This window comes from Lissotriton vulgaris, chromosome 5, assembly GCF_964263255.1.
Source record: "Lissotriton vulgaris chromosome 5, aLisVul1.2, whole genome shotgun sequence".
In the NCBI taxonomy this organism is placed as follows: domain Eukaryota; kingdom Metazoa; phylum Chordata; class Amphibia; order Caudata; family Salamandridae; genus Lissotriton; species Lissotriton vulgaris.
This window is the reverse complement of record NC_141693.1, coordinates 719,618,929-719,640,026: the sequence shown is the minus strand read 5'-3', so window position 1 is coordinate 719,640,026 and position 21,098 is coordinate 719,618,929. Positions and strand designations below refer to the sequence as shown.

At 43.4% G+C, this 21,098-nt stretch overlaps 1 protein-coding gene across 1 annotated transcript in view; it reads right to left on the bottom strand.

Moving 5' to 3' along the window:
- Positions 1-21,098, bottom strand: part of LOC147711436 (hexokinase-1-like) — a 2,269,016-nt gene that overhangs the window by 1,837,611 nt on the left and 410,307 nt on the right. The gene's annotated exons all lie outside the window — the stretch shown is intronic.

The window sequence follows — 21,098 nt, the reverse complement described above, 5'->3', positions numbered from 1 at the left end:
AAGACCTACACATGAATCAACAGATCATTGTTACTGTGTTTGTACCTTATGGGATAGGATTTTATAATTGTTACAGATGTATATGGCTATAACATACATGCCCATGTGATGTCAACCAGCAATTTATTTGTTTGATCAGATTTAACTTCTGAAACTATTTCACACAACCCTGATCCTCACAAATCACTCCCTTCTCCCACCTTGCCGTTCCACTCCAGAAGAAGCCAGCAAGAGGACGGAGGTGAAGCAGCAGCAGCCGGCCAGCAGGTAGGTGAATGTTTTTTTTTTTTAACTGTCCTTCCCCCTTCCCCGCCCCCTACTGCTTCCCGGGAGCAGCCGTCCCTGGAATTGGAGGCTGTCCCATTGATCATCCCCACCACACAGTGGTATGGGCTCTAAACGAGGGTCATGGGTGTCATAAAAAATTGCCTGATCTGAGTGTAAGCGCAAAGAGTAGATGGACTCTTGGGGGGTTGGTGATCGATGAGGTGACTGTGGTGGGGTAGTATGTGGGTAGGGCGGAGGTGGGGAGTGCACGGAGAATATTGTGTCACAGGGTTTCTAGGCTGCTTCGTAATCTTCTTGGGTGTGGGGATCCTTCCCTGCACCTCTGATATCCTCTCCTCAAAGGTTGAATACATCTTCTTTGCTGGAAATATCTGTGGTGTTCCCAGCTCCTCAGCAGGTAGTGGGCATACAAGGATTTTCCCTGTAGATGGGTGAATGTATATCTTGCATAGCCTACCATCAGGGAACTTGGGTAATTGAACGGCTGGAGACACCTCGCTCACTCTGATCTAAGAGTTAATGGCTTTTTTGGTGTCAGCTTCAGGTGTGCTCTTCCAAACTGGTTTAGGTCGCGGCTTCACCTCCAAAGTGTACTGGTCAAGTTTGGCTCAAGTTTATTTTATTTTATTTGATTTGGTTCTCCACTGAGGACCACAAATATTTAGTACACCGTAGTCAATTTTGAACCGTTTTGTTAAAAGCTTTCGTTCTAATAAAAAGATAAAAATGGTTTTAAAAATTAAAAAAAGTTATAACATACAAATTCATTTGGCGGAGCTTTACATAAGTTAATCAATTCATGTACAGAGTTGATTTTACATTTAGCATAGACTGGGTGTAGAAACCTTTTCCTTGCCTTACCTTTTCCTTGCCTTAACAACTGTTGCATTTGGGCAGGTAAACAAAAAATGCTCTAAGTCCTGCTCTCCACCATTACACAGATTACAAATAGTGCTTTCTTTTGAATGCCATCTAGATCTTACGGTTTTTACCGGGAGTATTCCTAATCTGAGCAGGACAATCGATCTCCTAGCCCCGTGGTTAAGATTACATTTAATGTACTGTTGAGGTATCTTGAATTCGAAAGATTCTGCAAAACTTTGGTAAAGGGGCAATTTAAGACAATGCTGAAAGTCCAGGTCAAAGCTAAGTCTTGGCGTAAATTGCTTTAAGAAGAGTTTTAGGTGGGTAGGTGTCCAGGATAGTAATAAGTTAGTGTTAGTCTCTGAGAGTTTGTAAGCCGTTAAAACGTTTCTTGAGAATACATGCTTCGATGATCCGCGTTCGAATGTTTCTATTTTAAGCAAGGATCGGAGCGTTCCTTCCTCCGCATGTAGGAGATTGTATGCCCTCCTGATTACATTGGCGATTCCTCGGGCGTAGGCACTAGTTAGTGAATACTCTAGGCGGAGAGCTTGTACTGGTACTGCCTGGGACAACTTTGTTAGTTTCCATAGAATCTTTCCTTCTCTTAGGTCTAAAAAGTTCCATTGACTAATTGGTATGTATTCCAAAGCGTATGACAGAACTGGTGGAATTTTAACGCTGTATACTTTAAGCATGGAGAAGAAGTGTCTTTGTTCAGAAGCGGCGTACAGCCTAGAGAGTGCTCCCACGTGCATATCCGACTTCCAGGTCAAATTCAGAGTGTGAGGCCTATTCTGTAAAGACTTAGTAAAGATTCGACCTAGATAAGTGTATTCATTTACGACTTCAACCCTTTTTTCACCTAGGGACCAATGATATTTGATACTCCTTTTCCTTCCTGATAACGGGACTATTTTTGTTTTCGCGATGTTTGGGATTAGAAAGTTTTCCTCCGAGTATTTGTGGAGTGCCTGAAGGCTCCTTTGCAGACCAAATGGGGTTAGATCTAGTATAATTATATCGTCTGCATATAACATCGTGTGTATTTTGTGGAAGGCAATTTTTGGTGGAAAGTTACTTATCTCCTGGAAACGGTGAGGCTGATCACTAAGGTACAGGGAAAACAGTAGGGGAGCGAGGAGGCATCCTTGCCTTAGGCCGTTTGGAGTCGGAATAGAACTAGTAAGACCCTTTTCCCTTCCCATTTGAACCTGGCACCAAGTTTTTGTGTGTAGTGATATTAGTATATGCAGTAATTTGTCTGGGATGCCGATTTTGCCAAGTTTTCTCCAGAGGGTTTCTCTATCCACTCTGTCAAATGCAGTGGAAAAGTCGATAATCGCAGCATATACAACCTGAGATTTACAGTCACGTATTTATCTAAGATGGTTTGTAACACTGCAATGTTGTCCGTGACGGAATGCTTTGATCTAAAACCCGACTGATATAGCGGAATTCGACCAGATGAAAAGGCCCAATCTTTAAGATGATCTAAAACTGTTGCAGTGAAGATTTTTCCTGTTGCATCCAGGAGGGCTATTTGCCTGTAGTTACCGGGATGTAGCCTTGTACCCTTTTTATGTATAGGTATTACTATACTCCCCTTCCATGATTTGGAGATTTCTCCGGTGGTGTAAATATAATTAAAAAGGGGAGATAACACCTTGCTCCATTCTTTAGGATTGCACTGGAGGACCTTAATCGGAATTTGATCTGGGCCTGATGCTCCTGTTGTTCGCGCCTTTCTAATGTGTAGCTCGATTGAGAAAGGACTCGTTACTCCACTATTTAGAGGTTTTGTTTCTGCGTTCATGGCAAGATTATGGATCATTTCTGTATTGGTGTTTAGTTTGTATAGATTGGCGAGGTAACGATCCCATTCCTTTGGAGGGACCGGTATAGCTTGTTGGGCTTTTTTCGTGCCCTTTTCTTTGGCGATTATACTCGAATAGGCTCGTTGGTTATTTTGCTTTGCTGCAATCTGCAGGTCTACCCAATTTTGATCTTGTGCTATTCTCTTGTTTTTTTCCTTTTCTCTCCTGCGTTGAGTTTTTAGTTTGTTAATTTCTAGCTGTTTAGATGGAGAATTTTCTATAAACTGTTCTCTAATCAGTTTATTCAAAAGTTTTGTATTGGTTGCTAACTTTGGTTTTTTATTTAGATTCTTTGTTGTTCTTTATTGCCTTAGTTTTTCCTGCAATTTTTGTGTTAGCTTTTTGATGACCATTTCAAAATTTGTTATCAGATTTGCAGAATGGGATACTTGCAGAAGTCGCATTGAGTCTATTATGTTGATTATTTTATTAAATGTAGCTGAATTCCAATGAATACGTATTTGGGTTGGATTCGCCAGTACTGAACTATGGTTGTACATCATTCGACTTGAGAGTTTAGATAGCGTTCTCCACTCTGTTTTTGCTAGTAGAATGGCATGATCACTACCATGAACAAAGTTTATTTTAAGTTGTAGGACTGAGCCATATAGGTCGTAGCTACAGATCATGTAGTCCAGTAAAGATGGGCTACTATTACCCTGCCTTGTGTTTGAGGCGGGAATGTCGCCTTCTACGTTGCCATTCAATATTACTCCATGTAACATAGGGAGTGATGCTACTAGAATTTTTCCTCTTTTATCCGCCTTGATTTCTTTAGGGAATAGTGGTGTGGAGATTCCCAAGGCCTCCTCTTTGTGCCAGTCTGCCCATTTTTGTAATAACTCATTGGAAATTTTCCCATTTAGGTCACCCATAATTAAGAACGATGGGTACCCTTGATTTTCTATTGTTTGTTCAATGTCTTTTATAATTTCAAAAGCGTGTGTGTTCATGTTTGCTCCAGGGGGGAAATAGATGTTATAAATTCGAAGATCTTTTAAAGTTTCTAGAGGATTTATCCTGAAATTGACCTTAATGCATTGGTGGTTATTTGAATTAGTTGGTATTATTTCTTGGGCCCATTTCAAATCTTCATTTAATAAAATCGCTATCCCTCCTTTCGCGTGTCCCCGTTCAACCTGCTCTGCAGTGGTATTATATACAAAATATTTCTCTTGGTTAAAGTTTTGTGTGGACCATGTTTCTTGGAGGGCCACTATAGCTGGGGAATTTTTTGTAATTTCATCCATTTTTTGTTTAGTTTTACCCGCTATGTTCCAGTAGGTGATCGACAAGCCTGTGCTAAACAGGGGATTTTTTGTCTTTGATTTGATTATTACAGTTCAAGGTCTCCGAGATCCAGGTCCATGAGTATTCCCCCTTTGTTGTTTCCTCGCTGAGGGTATTTTTCCTCCAGACTTTTCTTTCCCCATTCTTTATTGAGACGAATATATTTTTTGAAGTAAGATCTGGGGGATTGGTCATGGCGTTAGAGATTTGCTTCGACCACTGCATTTTAAGAGATTCTTCGGTTATGGGTTTTTTGTGGTCGTCGTGCGGTACTCCTGGGTCAATCGTATCCATATTTATGGAGGGTCCCGCTCTACTTCAATATCATTCCTTGTATTACTGGAGACCAAAATTCTACAATTGCTGTCGTTGTTTTTGATTTCTCCGGGAACGTAACTAGTTTTATTTCGTTTCGCCCTAGCAATTATAATGGTTGGCTCTTTTGTAGCAGGCTAATAATTTGGTCACGGTTGAGTGGTGCATCGTCTGCCGGAAATAATTCCGTAATTTCCAGAGAATTAGACCTGATTATCTCTGCCTGTAGATGCTTTTTCTGAGTAGAGACCGGTCGTTTTGGGATTTCTCTTAGTGCCGGACTTGAAGATCCTTGTCCTCCTAGAGAATTTTTTTTTGCCTTTGAGTGTAATTTACTCAGATGGTTAACAGTAACAGTTTGCGTTACTACTGATGATTTCTGCTCCTTTATTTTCATGATCTGAAGGGAATCTGCTGTTTCCTCTTTATCAGAAGATCCGGTTGGAAAAAGGGGATCATTCTGATATATTATTTTACGTGTTTTCTTTTTCTCTATTCTTCTTAGCGCCTTTCTCCTTTTCAACTTGGTCCTCTTTTGTTTTCTTTTGCCTTTGTTACTATCTTGGCCCTGTGTATCATTGCTTAGTATCTCGATCTCAGCAGTGGTTTTGCATTGAGATGTGTCAGGGCTATTCACCGTGGATTTTGGTTTGCTTATTGTGAAAATTGGATAGTACGCTTTAGGCTGATGATATGACGTTGATGTGGTTTCTTCCTTAAAGAGGCTTCTAAGGGAATAAATCTGGTTGTTTTCCCGATTAACCTGAGATTTCAAGAAAGGTTTTCTTCCGGTTTGAGTTGCGATTTCTTTTTTTAAAGGGAGAAGCGTTTCTGCTGAATCAGCTTTTGAAGTATAAGAGTTTTGCACTACATTTTTCGCAGACTCCTATTATTTTTGTTGATTTCATTTGCTCTTTCTTCTTTTTTTCCTCTACTAGAAATTTTAATATACCTAGTTGAGTATCGAGGGTTTGGTCAGAATTTTCCAGTATATTCCCTAGGTGAATGAGAACCGACTCCAGGATATTTTGCAGAGTAAACAGAGATTTGGAGACTGGGGTGTAATTGTTAGAGAAGCCTGTATTTTTGAAAAGAGACAGATCTGGGGATTTCTCTAGGTATCCCTCTATGTCAGAAGGTTTTTGCGGAGTGCTATTCTGTATAATCTCAGTCTCCTTTTGGGGTCCCTTATGAAATATTAGGTCTTTAATATTGATATCTGGGCAAGTGATATTGTATTCTTGAGATTGTTGCGTTTTGGGTGATTCTAGTGTTATTAAGCCTGGCACGTCCTGATTAGTGATAGAGTCCTCCAAGGCAAATGGAATACTTTTTTGAGGAGCCTCAGGTGTTCTTTGTATTTGAATGTTGGTTTGATGTAGCCCTTCCTTTACCTCCTCTTTACAGCCTTTCTTTTCCTTGATTGTCTGGTCTTTTGTTAGTTGCCCCTGTTCGTCTGACTTTAGGTTTTCAAAGTACTTTTTAATGCCAGGGGTTACTACATGCTTTCCTGCTCTTGTTGTCTTGTTAGTGCTCCTCCGAGTTGCCTCTTCCGTTCCCATCCTTTTCATAAAGATGGTTCTTGACCTTAGTTTGTTATATGCCTTAACAGTATAGGAGGTCACTCGGCATTGTTTTGGGTATAATTTTTAGTTGTTCGGTTTATAGCAAAGAGTCATTCCCTAAGGGTATTAACCCACGGTATAGTCGAAATGCTATTGCTTACTGCCCCCTTATATTGGTCCTAAGTTGAAAAAGATATTATTGCCCAGTTCCAGGCCACCCGACCGGAGGGGTAGAGCTCCAAAGTGCAAGAAAACCGGTGCGCCGCTCATGCAACACCTAGACTGGTGCTCAGTTCCCATCCCCTATCTCCGTTTTTCACGTGGCTGTAATTTTTCAAGCAAATCTGAACTTGGTTTCTAGTCGTACTTTACTTGATCACGACTGCGTGTTAATCCAAATAGATTAAGGTCTGTTTCCCGGTGGAAGTTTATATGGTAGGTGATTAATAAGTACTGTGGTCCACTTAAAATAATTGTATCATAAGCGTGAAATGGTCAATTGAATTATTTTATGCTCCACACAATTAGTTGGCAGTGTCCTTGATCAGCTGCATAGAGAAAGAAAATTGCTATTCTACGGGGACAACTTTGACGAATAGCCACATACCTGGGACAGTTAGTCTGTTCTGCCGCGTCCTAGGTACCCTTTCAGGCAACAGTCACAGCTGGCCAAACCCAGACCATGGGTCTCTGCCCCCCGTGGCTCCCAGTGCATCCGGGGGGGCCCTGGGGCACCTCTCGCGTCAGCCTCTGCCCTCAGCACGCATAGGACTCGCGCTGGTCCAGCCGCTCCCAAGTCACTGCTCACTTTCCTTGCGAGCGTTTGTCAAAAGACCAGTCACAATTGTTGCCGCGTCCGGAGGTTTTCGCGGCTACTGCCGTGTCCGGGGAGATCAAACGGCTCCAGCCGCTCCCAGGACCGGCCGCCCCCAGGACTCCACTCGCGGCACCTTCCGCTTGCGGCTGAGATACTTTTGACGTCCTGGGTGTATCTCAAGGCGGGGTAGGCTCCAAAATCAGCCCTGCTTGTTCTGCTTGCCTTTTAGATCAGGTGCAGGCTTCTCCCCGCTTTTCGGTGCCGGGAGCCAGGAGCTACAACCGGCGTCTTCCTCGTTTTCCCTGTCTCGTTACTCTCCACAATCAGACTCAAACAGAGTTTGCACAACAGCGACCTCTAGCGACCTCTCAGCTTAAACTGGCTCAAGTAGGCTGTACTGGTCTTTCCATCAAAGCTGACTCAGAGTCTGCTGAAGTCGAGAATTACTACCTTTGTTGTGAGGCTCCTCTGGAGCCAAATACAGTTTTTGGTGTACTATGCTCTGAACCTGAACTCTAACCTGTGTGCCTCTTCTTGCTAGACTCGGGCTTGATGCCCGACTCCCTTGGGGGCAGTGCTCTGCCTCCTACTGAAATGTCTTTCGAAGTCACACCCCAGAGGGTTGACCCCTAAAATTGATGGAGGAATGTGGGCTCCGAGTGTGGTCTTTATCCTGGTCATTTACTTTGGCGCCACTGACCGGCTCATCGTAAGCTGTGAAGTCTTCAGATGATGAATCCTCAGGACTTTGTACTAGTTGGGCCGGTGGAACTCACTATAGCCCCTCACCTTCCTTGAAGCCACCGTCGAAGTCCTCAGAACCAAAAATGTCTGGCACATAAGACGTGTTGCAGTGCTGCATCCTATAATGTGCCATGGATGTTTCCTTCAGTATGTGATGGTTTTCTTGTTCTTAAAGTGTAGTGTAGTTCCTATATTCCCAATAGGCTCTGCTCATTGGAATAACATAAACGATAGTTTAGACGTAGGACTGAAGTCGACTAGGTCTGTATTGAATATGTTAGACTTAATTGTGAATGCCAGCTAGCTCAGAGGTCACTAGAAACTTTCTTGAATACACAAGAAGGGATTAGTTTCTGACAACCATATAACATGACAACTTTGTTCCCCAAGAATAAGAAATATATCTTCAGAGTCGCGGAAACTATAGATAGCTATTTCACTCAGTCAATCGTGCATGCTTCGTTACACCAGGGGTTTTTTCAGAGAAATAGAGACGGGCGTTTTCAATAAAAAGGTTATTTATTGAGCAGTCTTCTTTCTCATGCAAGAGAAGTGAATTGCTACAATCGTAATACTTGCTATGAAGTAAAGTGCGTACAGTAAAAAGAGTATTATGAAATAATACTGTAAAAGCGTTTATATGGTTTCTAAGCATAATATACTTAAAATGGATAAAATACATACAATGACAAATAATGACTAAAAGTACTCAACTGGTGCATCTAAAATACGCCTACCCCGTTGTACCTAACCTAAATCTAGTACAAGGGAAGAAGTAAGTGAGGTGTAGCTTGAGTTAAATAGTTTCTGCCAAGAATCTATCCAAGAATTCTCTACGGGTCTAATCAGCTCCGTACATTGGTTATAGAATGAAGGAGGTCTTGTATCTCTCTCTCAGGACTCGATCTCCCAGTAACCCGCAAGGGTAGCAGGGAAACACTGGAGCTTGATTTCTCAGCAGGAGAAAAGACAGCGTCTCTCTCAGTGCGTCAGCTGGAGGGTCGGCTTCCTTCGGCACTCGCTACAGCAGGGCGTCGGGCAAGTAGTTAGTCGATCTGCTCCAAAACCACCGTGTGTTTGCTAGGGCAGATGTGGGTATATTTATACCTGGAAGGTGCCGAGTTTGACGTAAGGGTGGACATAATAACGTCACTAAGAACTCAAAGTTCTTTACATGCTCCAGGAGTTCTGGGACAAATCAATACTGAAGCAGGGGGAAGTCCCGTACTGCTGAAGGCTGGTTGTCTTCAAGAACTCGTTGTACTCTAGGAGCTTAGTGGAAGTAGCCATGCCGTATTTGTACTGCAATGGCTGTGTCTAAATATGGTTATGATTCTTATGCCTATATAAGGATATGATAAGTTATACCTATATAAGGGCATGAATCGGGAAAATTACACTAGAGCCCTAGATACGTTTACAACAAAAGGCACTGTAAAAGTCCACATGATCCCGAGGGAGGCAGATAATGTACACTTGATGGTGGTATGACTGTGAGAACTTGTTGTTACACCTTGGAAAAAAATAAACTGCTGTATTCTACATAGCCCTTTCCCAACAAAGTCATTCTCATACAACATGAGTTTACCTGATGAAATAAACACCTTAGTGTGTGATTGGACTGGGCCTTCTCTGCAGGGTCACCCCAGGACTTTTTGCCTTCACCCCTCCGGTTTGCTGAATTCGTTCTCTGTAGGACTGTGCACTTTACTACCGCTAACCAGTACTAAAATTATTGTGCTCTCTCCCTAAAACATGTAAAATCGTCTTACATCTGATTGGTACATGTAATTGCTTGTAAGTCCCTCATATATGGTCACCCTGCAGCTTTAAGTTAAATGCTCCTAGTGAATTTGAATTAAATTCTCCTAGTGGTCAGCAGCACTCACCGTGCCACCCATTAAAAGTAGCCTTTTAAAACTGGTTTCAGGTCTGATAGTGCAGTCTGAAGTGCTATTTTAAACTGCTAATTTGACCTGGCAAAAATAAACCTTTTGCCAGATTTAAACCTTCTTTTTTGATACATTTAAGTCGGCCTTAATTTAGGCCCTAAATTGCCCATAGGGCAAGATGCATCGTATTTAAAAATTAAGACATGTTTTCAAGTTTTAGATGTCCTGGTCGTGAAAAACTCCTAAATTCATTTTCCACTACTGTAAGGCTTACCTGTCCCATAGGATAACACTGGATTACCTTAATACATTTAATAAATGCTAACATTTGATTGGAAGCAGGTAGAAATATCATGTTTGGACTCAAATGAATTGTATTTTAAATTCCTCTGTAAAGTTAAAGTTGGATTTTAGAACACAATTTTGAAAATGCCACTTTCAGAAAGTTTCCCAATGAGGAGGTTTAAAAACAACCACCATGGGCCTTGTAATATTAAACTATGAACAAGAGGTGGCTGTGAATTTTATACATACTTTTACTTCAACATAGAGGACATTTTATTTAATAAACACGGCCTCAGATTCATTTTATACATTTAGTTCATACCTATTCAGAAATTATAAATGCGTGCCAGAAGGCTTCAGAATATACAGCTGCCTAATTGATAAGGCAGCTGTTTAAAACACTGAACAAGTTTTTGTAAGGGCTAAAAAGCTGACAGTGCAGGATGATACAGTCTAGTCTCTTCCGAAAAATTTGATATTTACTTCTATTTCCACTATGTTTTTTGCTGCTCCTTCTTACTCTTTCCTTGCTTATATGTTTTTCTCTCCTGTCTCAGCTTGTTTTATCCCCCATTTCTTTATTTCTTCATATTTTCTTATACTACTTATTTATTTCCTATTTCTTTCCCTACTCCTTTGTTGTCCACTCTTTTCAGTTTCTTTCTCTTTCCATTTCTTGTCTTTATTTTACTCTTGCTCTTTATCAACTGTTTTTGGTTTTTCATTTCTACCTCTACTTCTCTCCTTTTCCTTAAGTTTCCCTTGTTTCTTTCTTTTTCATTCCTTCCCTCTTCCATTCTCTTTTTTTTCTTCTGATTCTTTTATCCTCTCTTCAATTCTTTTTCTAAAAACTTTTTTTTGCAAAGATGCTCACCATAGAGGGACTTACATCAAGACATGTCAAATCATATAGTACATACATGACATATGAATGACAAAGGTCAGAACTGCAAGCATGAATTCTTCTTCACCTTTTTCTCCTTTCTTTCAATAATTTTACCTTTGTTCTTTTGTTCTTTCTTTTATCCTCCCCTTTGTTTCTCAATTTAGTTTTCCATCCTCTTCCTTCTCGATTTCCCTCCTCCACGTCCTCTTATCCTACATATTTCTTTCCTACTTTTTTCTTTTCTTCTGTCTTTCCTTCTTTCATTCAGTATTATCTTCTTTCTGTTTTCATCTTTTCTGCTCTTTACTCTGTCCCTCTTTTTCTTGTTGTATTAAGAGTATGTTTTCTTTCTTTTTCTCTTTTCTTCCTCTACTATTGTCCTTGTCTCTATTTCTCTTCCTTTATTTACTTTTTTCTTCTCTTTTTTGTTCCCCCTCATTTTTCCTTTCCATCTTTTTTTCGTTATTTTTTCTTTCTCTTTTATTCGTCTACTGTGCTATTCCTCGTTCTTTTTCTATGAATTCCTTTGTCGTTCTTTTTTCCTCTCCTTTCATTCATTCCATCCACTGTTTCATTTTCTTCTTTCATTTACTTGTTAATTTCTCTTTCTTCCTTTATCTTCTTTGTCTCCTTTATCTGTAATTTTTTATTTTTTCTCATTTTTGCTTTCCTCCCTATCATTCTCTCTCTCCCTGACTTTCTCTGCTTCTTTCATTCTTATTTTCCTCTTTTCCCCGTTTCACTTTTTCTCTTATGCTGTCATTCTTTCCTTTCTTTTGTTCTCTTTCTCGCTTTGTCCTCTCCTTTTTCTATCATTCTCTCCCTCTCTCTTTCTCCTGTTTGCTGTATCCAGAGCCAAGGGATAAACTGATTCTTATGCCCCAAAAATGCAAACCTTTTGCATTACAACTCCTGTGCAATTAATAATGTATGCTCTCTTTGGTTGTTATTTGATCTTTGTCTACAATTATCATATCCCAATACTAGGCAACAGGTCCAAACTTTTTCGATGATCCAAAGTAGCTCTCACTATAGGAAGGGTTGGGAACCCCTGCACTAGACCAATTGGAAATAATGGAGGGAGTGGCCTACCATCCAAGGGACTGGGTACCCACACGATCAATGAAACAAAAATTCCCTTGGATCAATGTCAGTAATATTCACCCTTGCTCAAGCAGCATTCCATCCACACCAGTGTCAAAATAAGGGTTCCCCACAATCATAAGCACAAACACATTACAAATGTAACTCCCAGGTCATAAGAAAATAGTCAAATTTATTAATCAATCAATAGAAAACTGTTAAAAACACAATAATAAAAACATTTTTTACATTCATAATACTCAAAGAAAAATCAATCATAATATGTCGAAATACAATCACAAAAAGAGACATGATTCAGTGATTCATTTAAAAAAAACATTCTGGGTCATTAATCCGTTGGAATCTATACAAGACGTCCGACTAGTATCAGCAGATGAAAACACAATAGTTCCTCGGATTTAATAAAAAACAATGGCGTTGACGCATTTCGGTGTGCTGCCTGATATGCACCATCTTTCTCAAGACAAAGTAGTTGGTTGTCTCTCTTTTTTCTCACAATCTTAAAAATTCAATTATATCTAAAAAACACAAAATTACATATCAATGTGTAATTCCCCACAATACAGCATTTGATATTTTTCTTCTAACAGAGGTTCCAATATTATTCCATCTATTTTCATCTTTTTGCAACTTAAAACACCTTAGGAGAACCCATCATAATCATTTTTCGCAACAAAACACAGTGTTTGTATTCACAACCATTGCTGGGGGCCTATTATTTGACACCTGTTGACACACATATCTCTCTTGCTGTTTCGCCTCCTTTTATACTTAAGTGAGCTGGTATTTACACTAACTAGCTCCCAAATATCGGGAGCCCTCCTTAATGGAGAGACAATGTGCTCAAATATTCATAACATTCACAATCTGTTTATTTCCGAGGCAATTTACTACATACCTCATGGATTACATCAATGGGACCCAATCCTGTATATAAAATTTCCAAGTTGCTACACCATGTTTCTCTGAAATACAATAGGACCCAAGAAGATATATCATGAGCCCAACTCTGTTCATATTCAGTCACATGTGTATTATACTTCAAAGAACCCACTGTCATATACCTGATGGTGTTCCTGTGCGTGCCTCCAAGCAATACTTCCTCTATTAGTTAATCTCACAACTTTGGTGTTGAATTCTCCAAATGTGAACTCTCATTTATCACATTAACGCTCCTATTCTTTGATAGTTCATCGTGTTTTGCTCTGTAACTAATTAGAGAAACACAAAATTCAATATTTGATACAGCTCAATTTTTTAAAACCCTTTCAAGAATCTAACCACAGTCTTGCGGTCTCACAAATATGTATTCCATACCTGAATCGCTGTTGATTCAGCCCCATAACGTTATGTGGTAGGGTCTGAGGAAGCCGCGTGGTATCACCGTAAAAGATGTGCTCCGTGTTTAAGTTCCCAGATACGGTGAACCTGAGCGCAAAAATACATAAATTCGGTCAGATCCCAATTTTTAATAGGGCAACGCTATCTCTATTGTTAAATTGCATATTCCTCCATAGAGCCTTCCGTCGTAGTCCTCACGGCCTGGCAACATACCTTTTTCACGGGCGGCGATCGGAGTCACGTCTCGTCCCGGTTCGCAGCGAAATGTGTTCCCCACGCAAGCTGGCGGTTTAAATAGTGCTCGTATAATCATTAATGATATTCACCTGATGTGGTATAGCTACGATGTCCGTCGCGTGAGTCTTACGTCAGTGTTTATAGCGACAGTAGTGATCGCTATCCCGGTTACCGTAAATAACCTAATATAGCCTGCTCCGGCTTCATCTAATGAGGCCCCCCATCAAATATTACCAATTTCTTACAACAAACAATCTTTTCGGCGGGTATTATGTATATTAGAAGTTATCACTAGATTTTTACGGTATATTGATAGTACCGTGAAGCTTCAAGGTGCAAGTTACACCATCGCCCCCCCAGGTCTCGTTCTTAGGTACATTAAACCTCCTTATTCCTCATAGCTCTCCGTGGCATATTATCAAATCTCTGTTGTTCTGAGCTCGTATTCTAATAAGGATAAAATCATCATATTAAGGCCAATGATAGGGCCCTCTTACTAGTATGGATCACTTTAAACACTTTTGGGATCGGTATACTGAAACCTGTGCTCCATATTAATCATCTGACGCCCCCACCTTCATAGGGTGTTAACAATCCCATTAAGGAGCAGGCCACTATTGGATGAATGAATTATGATACAAAATCCTAAATGGGCATAATGTGCATAGTCTGCTTTGTCAAATATCTCGTCGGCCGGACGGCTACTATTCTAACATTGCAGAGCTATGAATATTATGAGTCACTTTCAGTTATAAATAAAACCTATATAAACAGACCCATCCTTGGCTTCCTCACTAATATAATATCAGTTTATGAGCCGGTCCCAGTCCTCTTTAGAGTTCAGCCCAGTCCTGACTGTATTAAGAATAGATATGAGACAGGAGGAGCTTAACGCGCATCCAAGATGGTCGCGTGAGCTGTGAGCTCCCGAGACCCTCGCCGCCTCCACCGTCCATCCTGGCTTAAATCCTGTTTCTGACGACGGGTTCAAATAGCTAAGACTCTCCTGATCTGAAAGGCCTTTTTCAGATTTTGAATCAGATGCCGGACGCCCGAATTACTCTTTCCTGAAGCCTGGAGGCCTACCCCGTGGCTCATCCCGGGACTTGGGCATCTGGAGCACCCCGAAAGTAATTGAACAACAACGGCCTGTGGTAGGGGACGGCTACCCGGGGTCTACTTTCGTTTTCGTTTTCTCTGGCTACAAAGACTGGAGGTGGCTGCCTAGTGGCCAAGCTGGCCTGTGAGCGCCGTCGCTTAACAGATCTTCGCCGACGCCCTGCATTTCAATCTCTCGTGGTTCTTCCTTGTGGGGAGCCATTTACACCAGTTCCCAAAAGCCCCTGAGGGGCACGCAACCCACCATGGCGGCCAAGTCTGATAGTGAAAAGCGGTCCCTCAAGAATGCGACTCGCGGTGGTGGGACTCAGACCACCATTATGGACAGATTTACGCGCAATAAAGGCTCGCCCAGCGGGACTGGCAAAACCCCGGAGCACCTGGGTGGTGGCCCCCCTAAGTCGGAAGACCCAACTCTTCGGGACGTGATGGGCGCCATCGCTAGCATACAATCGTCGATGGGCCAACAGTACGAAACCTTGGCAGCCAAGATCGACACAGTGGCGGTGGATGTGGGCCTGATCAGGGCGGAGTTAGCCAAGACCAACGAAAGAGTCAAATCGTTGGATGTCAAGACAGCCAGTCTCACCACAGATGTCTCCGAACTCCAGACTGAGATCCGGACTCTTCGGACCTCGAGTGACCAGTTTGCCCGCCGGCTTGAGGACTTTGAAAGTCGCGCTAGGCGCAATAATGTCCGCATAGTCGGTGTTCCGGAGTCCTCAGCCGATCAATCGACAGACTTACTCGTTGAAGATCTGATCATCAACCACCTCGCCCCTAAGGGCCTGAGTAACCTATTTGCGGTGGAGCGTGCCCACAGAATTCCGGGCGGCAGACGCAAGCAGGGGACTGCCCCGCGACCCATCATTGCGCGGATCTTTAACTTGAGGGACAGGGATGCCATTTTGCAGGCTTCGAGGACTAGCGGCCCCACTAAGTTCGAGAATGCGTCCATTAACTTTTACCAGGATTTTACCCCTTCTGTGCAGAAGCAGAGACTGGGATTTTCTGGGGTGAAGCGGAGATTAAGAGACCTGGGCATGAAATATGCTATGCTTTTCCCCGCCCGATTGTGCATCGAACATAATGAGCGGGTGCTCTTCTTTGATATGCCAGAGGTGGTCAGTGACTGGTTGGACACGTTATCTATGCCACAGGACAATGCGGAACAATCCAGAGGTGCTGAAGGCAGCCAACGGGACCAGGAGGAGTAAGGGCACCGGTGTGTGCCACCATCGTATTGTGTTACGGTGGATTGTTATCCTTTTTTGGGTCGATGACTTTCTTAAAGACAAGCCCTGGGGCGGTGGGGAGTTCAGGACTTTTCCTCCTCCGGGGGTGTTTCCTTTTCTACTTGTAGTTTAGTTTTCTGGGGTAGGGCGACAGGCACACTGCTGAATGGGGTGGTTTTTTGGTTTCATCGCAGGGGTGCAGGGTGGGGGGTTGTTGTTTTGTTATCCTGGGGTAGGGGCTTTCTTTTTCTTGTTTGTATTGTTCTTGAGGCTACGTATTGTTGTATGGCTTATTCTGTGTTTCCTTCGTGGGGTTTGGGGGACCCGACTGCTCATTTTCGGGGTGGGGGTAGGGGGTTGAGAGTCTTGAGTTGGAATGTCAACGGCTTAAGGGACAAAATAAAATGGGGAATTGTACTCCAATATGTGAAGCGCCATTCTCCCGACATTGTCCTACTGCAAGAAACGCATCTGGTGGGGCACAGGTTCCATGCATTGAACCGGAGGGGCTTCCGGCTGGTGGCACACTCGGGATTCACTTCGGGCTCTAGAGGGGCTGGTGTTATGATCCGTAGTTCCCTTCCCTTGGAGATTGATGAAACGATACTGGATGACAGGGAAGGTATGCAGCTATTGTTGGTAGGTGGGAGGGGAGAACGGTTGCCATCCTCTCGATGTATGTCCCCCCGGGTTTGCAGGCCACTACATTTGTCGACCTGGGGAAATTGGTACTGAGGCTTCCGGAGGGGCTCCTGGTGGTTGGAGGGGACTTCAACTCGGTGGTTGATGGTCTGGAAGATCAACATCCTCCCAGGGGTCCTACACCGTCGCAGTCCTGCCTAAGTGGTTTCTTGGAAACGTTTGGTATGGTGGATTGTTGGCGCATGCTTCACCCAGGTCAGGCCCAATATACTTTCCACTCCGGGGCCCATGGGAGCTTAGCCAGACTTGACTATATTCTTGTGCCCGCAGCCCAAGCCACGACGGTGCGAGAGGCCCGACATTTGCCCAGAGGCATCTCGGATCACTCCCCGCTATGGATACATATAGATCTCCATTTAGACGCAGGAGGCCGGGTCGCCTCAATTAATCCCAGGCATTTCCGTGTTCCTGAGACTAGGGCTGGGGTGCTTAAAGCTATAGACCACTACTTCGCTGACAATGTGGGATCGGTGTCCTCGTCTGTGTCCCTATGGGAGGCCTTTAAAACTGAGATACGGGGTCAGACACTGTCGCTGGTCGCCAGCTCTAAGAAGCGCCACAATGGGGAGGTTGAACAACTGGAGTCTGATGTAGTGGCTTTGGAGAAGGATCTTGAGTGTGGGGTAACGCGTGAAAAAGTGCATGTTTTGCAACTGAAGCAGTCTGATTATAGAGCATTGGTTACGAATGCCGCGAAAGCTATGAGTCGTGAACAACAGGGCCGTTTGTATGATGTGGGCAATAAGGCGGGGAAGTGGATAGCTTGGTTGGACAAGAGGGAGAGATTGAATTGTGTGGTGCCTGTGGTTGAGCGAGTGGATGGTGTACGTGTGACTGATCCGTTGGAGATTGTGTAGGAGTTTGCTTGTCACTTACGTAAGGTGTACGCTCCGGTCTCAGATCGGCCAGAGGAAGACTCCCATCTTTTGCTTAGGGATATCGCTTTGCCTTGCCTGTCCGACTCTGATAGAGACCTAATGGAGGCGGACTTCTCCACTGATGAAGTAGCGCTCTCTATTCGCTCCATTCGCTCTGGAAAAGCCACGGGCCCAAACGGCATTCCCATCAAGCTGTACAAGTTGTGTCCGAACAAAATGGCGTCATATCTCCGCTCGATGTTCTTGGAGTCCAGGGAGAGGGGTTCGCTTCCCGGTGACCAGCGCTTAGCGTCTATTGTGGTGATCCCTAAAGAAAACCCCGTGAATTCTATACCTCCTATAGGCCTATTTCACTTCTGAACGTGGAACCTAAAGTTTTGGCGAAAATATTAGCTAACCGTCTGATTAAAGTGATTGGAGATTTGGTGCATCCAGATCAGTCTGGCTTTATTCCATCCCGTAATACCGCGCTGAATTTACGGCGTCTTCATGGCGTGCTGGCGAGGGCGGACACGCTACGTGAACCGGCCATTTTGGTTTCTTTAGATGCCACTATGGCATTTGACACAGTGGAATGGCCATATCTATGAGCGGCTTTGGCGAAGTTTGGCTTCGGACCGGTGTTCATCGGGTGGGTCCGCTTACTTTATGAGGAGCCCCTGGCCCAGGTTGTCATTAACGGTCGAGTTGTCGGCTCCCTTTGTTCTGGGGAGAGGTACGCGGCAAGGATGCCCTCTCTCTCCGTTGCTTTTTGCCTTGGCTACAGAGCCCTTGGCCGCTTGGTTGAGATGGGAGCCGTCCCTCAAGGGTATCAGGTGGGTCCCCGGTTTTGAAGATCGCATCTCACTTTATGCGGACGATATTCTTCTTTACCTCACCTCCCCTCGGAAGTCACTGGGGGTTTTGTTCGACGTCCTTAATTCCTTTGGGAAGAACTCTGGACTGGTCATCAATTGGGGCAAGTCTTGTGTGTATTCGCTCACAGACGATACTCCACTCGTACCGCGCAACTGTCCAATACAAATTTCTTCCACCGGGTTTAAATATTTAGGTATCTATGTTTCGCGTGATTCGGCTGTCAGGTATCAGCGCAACCTACTTCCCCCGCTTATTCGCTTAAAAGCAGACGTGAAAGCCTGGAGCAGGCTGCCGCTGTCCCTGGTGGGCAGAGCAGCCTTATTCCAAATGATGTCCCTTCCCAGATTTTTGTATGCGCTTCAGAATACATTAGATCTAGTGCCTTCCAGCTACTTCCATGAGATCGAGTGCCTACAAAGGAAATTGCTGTGGGTCGGACATCCCCGGATTGCCTTGGCTAAGCTTACGCTGCCTTGGTATGATGGCGGTATTGCGTTGCCAGATATACGACGATATTACTGGGCCTCACAACTGAGCTCGGTCAATCATGCGATGTATGGTCCAGCTCCTAACCCGGCTTTTGCTATGGATAAATGGCTGTTGCCGGGCGGAGACTATAACAGGGCGCTTTATTCCAAACATTCCGATGTGGCTTTGACCGGGCCTATCAGAGTTGCGGTGCGGGTCTGGTACACCGCTAATGCCGCTATGGGCTGGTCGGATACTCTCACTCGAGCGACTCCACTTTACGCTGCTGAGAGGTTGGGCAATTTGTGGACTACCAAGGGTTTTGATAAATGGGACCTTATTGGAATTAGTAGGATGGGGGACCTTTGGCGGAAAGACAAGATAAAGTCTTTTGAAGAGTTGCAACTAGAATTCAAACTTAGTCATCGAGAATACTTTCGGAATCGTGTGCATGGTGTTATGACTGAGGTGACGGGTGTTTCGCTTTTGCCTGAGGCCTGAAGGAGTCTATTGAATGTGTGGGAGCCTAATAATTATAATGTGGCACAGACGCAGTGGGCCTCCTTGGGTAACATGATCGCTAAGCGTGACATTGCGCAACTGTGAGGATCGTCTAGGGCGCCCAGCCTGTCCGCCTGGTCTAGGAACATGGACTGGTGCATGTTTCGTGAAAAAACAGTTTACAACGCTCGGGGCAGGCCCAAGAAGTGGGAGGGGGTGTGGAATCAGAGGAACCAATATCGTGGCGAAATTTGTACCCCCCCATTTGAGCCTCCACCGGAAGTGCTGCACTCCCCCTAGCGTGATGTTCCTTCTGGTTTGGATTGGTCTATATATCGCTGGCTATCTCTCTTTCCCCCTACCCCCCCTCCCGTCTGCTCTTCCTATAGACTATGAAACAGTGATGGATGTGGTACTCCCTCCCCAGAAGGATCACTTATGTCTCTGCCTTCAGTTTAGCCTCTGCAGTTATTTTCTTACTTTTTGGTTGGTTGGTTTTTTCTAAAAAACACAAAACAAAAACCGGATTCCTCCTGTGATGTAATGTATGACACGACATGATTGTCTAACTGCCGCCGGGCCCTAGGGTTGTCGGCTGAAGGGCTGTGTATTTATTCATCCTGATATGATTATTGGAAATGTTGCCAGCCGACCCGATGTGGCTGTATGATTGCTATTGTATCTTCATGTTTCTCAATAAAGGTTTTCAAAAAAAAAAAAAAAAAAAAGAATAGAATAGATATGAACCATTGTTCTCTATGTTTGCGTTTGGCGTTGATGTCGCCACCACGTTTACTCCCCGTAATCCTTTCTAGAATGAACCACTTGATATCATCATGTGTGTGGTTCATTAGAGTGAAGTGATCAACAAGGAGGGCATTTGCATTTTTACTTCTAATTGCTGATTTATGCCCAGTCAGGCGGGTCCGAAACTCACGCCCCGAGTACTATCAATATTCCGTAAAAATCGAGTTATAACTCCTAATATACATAATACCCGCCCAAAAGATTGTTTGTTGTAAGAAATTGGTAATATTTGATGAGGGGCCTCATTAGATGTAAATACGATCACTAGGCAGACTGCTCGGTTTCACCATGAAGCCAGAGCAGGCTATATTCGGCTATTTACTGTAATCTGGATAGCGATCACTACAGTCGCTATAAACACTGACGTAAAACTCACGAGACAGACGTCGTAGCTATACCACATCAGGTGAATATCATGAATGATTATACAGGCACTATTTAAACCGCCAGCTTGCGTGGGGAACGCATTTCACTGCGAACCTGGACGAGACGTGACTCCGATCGCCGCCCATGAAAAAGGTATGTTGCCAGGCCGTGAGGACTACGACAAAGCGATTCAGGTATGGAATACATATGTGCGAGACCACAAGACAGTGGTTAGATTCATGAAAGGCTTGTAAATAATGGAGCTGTATCAAATATCGAATTATGTGTTTCTCTAATTAGTTACAGAGCAAAACACAATGAACTATCGAAGAATAGGATTGTTAACATGATAAATGAGAGTTCACATTTGAAGGATACAACACCAAAGTTGTGAGATTAACTAATTGAGGAAGTATTGCTAGGAGGCACGCACAGGAACACCATCAGGTATATGACAGTGGGTTCTTGGAAGTATAATACACATGTGACTGAATATGAACAGAGTTGGGCTAATGATATATCTTCTTGGCTCCTATTGTATTTCAGAGAAACATGATGCTAGACAGAACAGAGTTAGGGACATTACATCATTGGAACCGCATAATGTTTAATTGCCACAGCTTTCATCTATTACCAAGTATATAATGAATTATTAATGC